Genomic DNA, 3,263 nt, shown 5'->3' on the forward strand with positions numbered 1-3,263 from the left:
TAGAAATTTTATTTGAGTCGTCTTGAATCTTCCTACAGTTACTTAACTCCGACGCCTTACTGTACACCAGAGCATCATCAGCAAACAACTCCTCTCCGCAAATCATTTATGTATATAGAGAACAACAGCGGTCCTATCATACTTCCCTGGGGCACTCTTGACGATACGCTTGTCTCAGATGAACACTCGCCGTTGAGGACGACACACCGGATTCTCCTACTTAAGAAGTGTTTAAGCCACTCACATACCTGTGAACTTATTCTATATCCTCTACCTTTGTTGACAGCCTGCAGTGGAGTACCGTGTCAAATGCTTTCCGGAAATCTAGAAGTATGGACTCTGCCTCGCTGGAGCGAGTTACCAGCACCAGGAAGACACATACCAGTAACAGCGTGAACCGGAAACTTACTTCTCGAGTCTAGCAAAACATTTTTAGTTGCGAGCCGAAGATTATATTTTTCTATTTATAGCAGATTGATTCTTGTGGAACCGGATGATTCTTTTTGAAACACCTTCTCACTTACTGAAAATTCAGAAATCATAAAAAGATTCTGAGAAACGCTTTTTTTATTTGTGTATTTTTCTCTCTCTCAAATCCACCAGAAATCAGAAATTTGGCGACAGGCTCTAGTTTCTCACAAAGTAAAGGTCGTTTTGCCTTCAGTGTGATACAATATCTCTGTGTAGCCTCATGTGGTGTTTCCAGTTACATTATTGACAGGGCAGAACAACAAGCTCTAGAGATAAGCGAATCGTGTCGGATTATTATTATAGCTAAAGAATATAACCCAAACTATTAAGGTTTACCATGAACGGTAAAGTGAAATTTTAAACTCTTATTTGTTACTTGGATGGCAACGGCCCTGCCGCAGTGGATACACCGGTTCCCGTGAGATCACCGAAGTTAAGCGCTGTCGGGCGTGGGCGGCACTTGGATGGGTGACCATCCAGGCCGCCATGCGCTGTTGCCATTTTTCTGGGTGCACTCAGCCTCGTGATGCCAATTGAGGAGCTACTCGACCGAATAGTAGCTGCTTCGGTCAAGAATACGATCTTACAACCGGGAGAGCAGTGTGCTGACCCCACGCCCCTCCTATCCGCATCCTCCACCGAGGATGACACGGCGGTCGGGTGGTCCCAGTAGGCCACTCCTGGCCTGAAGACGGAGTGCTTTTTTTTTTTATTTGTTACTTGTGTAAGAACACAGGTTATACAGTGTGTGTGTGTGTCAACAAATTTCCACAAAGGTCTGATTTGCTGCGATTTTCGAAATGTCTCCATATGGGGCTATTTCACCTTGTAGAGGCGGGACTAGTCCCATTGAGCCAAATTATTAGATTTACTTATGTTTTACTGTGAAATTCTGTAGAAAGCGTTTTCTGGTTTCTTTTCGGATGGTTCATATATACAAAAGGAAAAGGCCAATTGGTTCATGGTCCGAGGAAGGTATGAAAGAATCAGTAGTAACGAGTGTTATAGGCAACTCGTCTGGGCAAAGCGCCAGGAATGTGCTACATGGTTTCACGAAGAGTGTGTGGATGTGAAAGGACGAAAACTATTTACTAGTGGTAAATTCTTGTGATTTTGACACTGAAATACACTGGGCGGAATAGCCTCTTGACTGGGTGGTACAGCCCCACCCTTTTTATGTACCGTGATTTCTGCCTTCTTCAGTTGTTTCGTTAATACTTTGCTCATGTAAAGGAATTTCGATCTTTCATATCCTGGAATGTTTTCACAATTTACATGCCACAATAGTGTCACATTGACAGATTTTTTAAAACGTTTCATGAAATATTATACTGTACAGGGCTCACAGTCGAAATGAGTAGAATAATCCTGCTGCACCCTACTTATATATTTTCTGTTGTGCAAGTGCTATGCCCAGAAATGACATCTGTGTGAAATCAGAGGAAAGGATACTTTTTTTTTTCTTTTTTTTTTTTTTTTTTTTTTTGCCGGCCGCGGTGGTCTAGCGGTTCTAGGCGCTCAGTCCGGAACCGCGCGACTGCTACGGTCGCAGGTTCGAATCCTGCCTCGGGCATGGATGTGTGTGATGTCCTTAGGTTAGTTAGGTTTAAGTAGTTCTAAGTTCTAGGGGACTAATGACCACAGATGTTAAGTCCCATAGTGCTCAGAGTCATTTGAACAACTTATTTTTGTACCTGATAAAGGCATAAGAGCCGAAAAAACTTGTTCGTGTAACAAATAATAAATGTTGTAGAATATTACACTAGAGTTGTGCACGTTTCATTCGTAATGTATAAAATATTCTACCAAGAACCGACAGAACAAACAGTCAGTGCCAGAATATAGGATTATGGTACATACGTTTTGTGGCTCATGATTGTTATAAATTCAAGAGTGGTAATTTTCACCAAGAAGGCTCTTTCCGTTGCAAGGGATCTCTTTGAGCCTAGTTTGAACGATTTTTCTCCTATGGATTACATCAAGGGCACTAGTGCAGCGATCCTAACCGTTATAGAAAGGCAGTGCCAGCTAACCTAATTACATAGCGTTCCCAAAGAAAACTCTATAAATGAGCAATGTTAGGTTGGTTATGAAAAGCAGAAACTTTCCCGCTGTCGCTGAGAGCTCGTCCTCGTTCGGACCCGAGTTCCTTTGCATTATAAAAATGTTTCCATGATTAGTACATTCAGTCTAAACCAAATCGTCCTAATGCTTAGGTGCCATGTAGGGCTGGTTAACTCACCGTTAGAGGCAGCAGGAAGTCGTTCTACACTGCAGAGCCAAAGAAACTGGTATACCTGCCTAATATCGTGTAGGCCCCCACGAGCACGCTGAAGTGTCGCAACACGACATGGCCTTGACTCGACTAATGTCTGAAGTGGTACTGGATGGAACTGACACACTAAATCCTGCAGGGCTGTCCATAAATCCGTAAAAGTACGAGGGGGTGCAGCTCTCTTCTGAACAGCACATTGCAAAGCATCCTAGATGCGCTCAGTAATGTTCATGTCTGGTGAGTTCGGTGCCCAGCGGAAGTGTTTAAACTCAGAAGAGTGTTCCTGGAGCCACTCTGTAGCAATTTTGAACGTATGGGGTGTCGCATTGTCCTGCTGAAATTACCCAAGTCCATCGGGGCGCACAATGGACATGAGTGGATGCAGGTGATCAGATAGGATTCCTACGTGGCACCTGTCAGGGTCGTATCTAGTCGTGTCAGGCGTCCCATATCACTTCAGCTGCACACGCCCCCCACCATAACAGATCCTCCACCAGCTTGAAGAGTCCCCTGATGA

General features: G+C 43.8%; 1 pseudogene; it reads left to right on the plus strand.

The window, feature by feature from the left end:
- The first annotated feature begins 853 nt into the window (after positions 1 to 853).
- On the plus strand, positions 854 to 971 carry LOC126426902 (5S ribosomal RNA; annotated as a pseudogene).
- The last annotated feature ends 2,292 nt before the right edge of the window (positions 972 to 3,263 follow it).

This window comes from Schistocerca serialis, chromosome 1 (genome assembly GCF_023864345.2).
Source record: "Schistocerca serialis cubense isolate TAMUIC-IGC-003099 chromosome 1, iqSchSeri2.2, whole genome shotgun sequence".
Classification (NCBI taxonomy): domain Eukaryota; kingdom Metazoa; phylum Arthropoda; class Insecta; order Orthoptera; family Acrididae; genus Schistocerca; species Schistocerca serialis.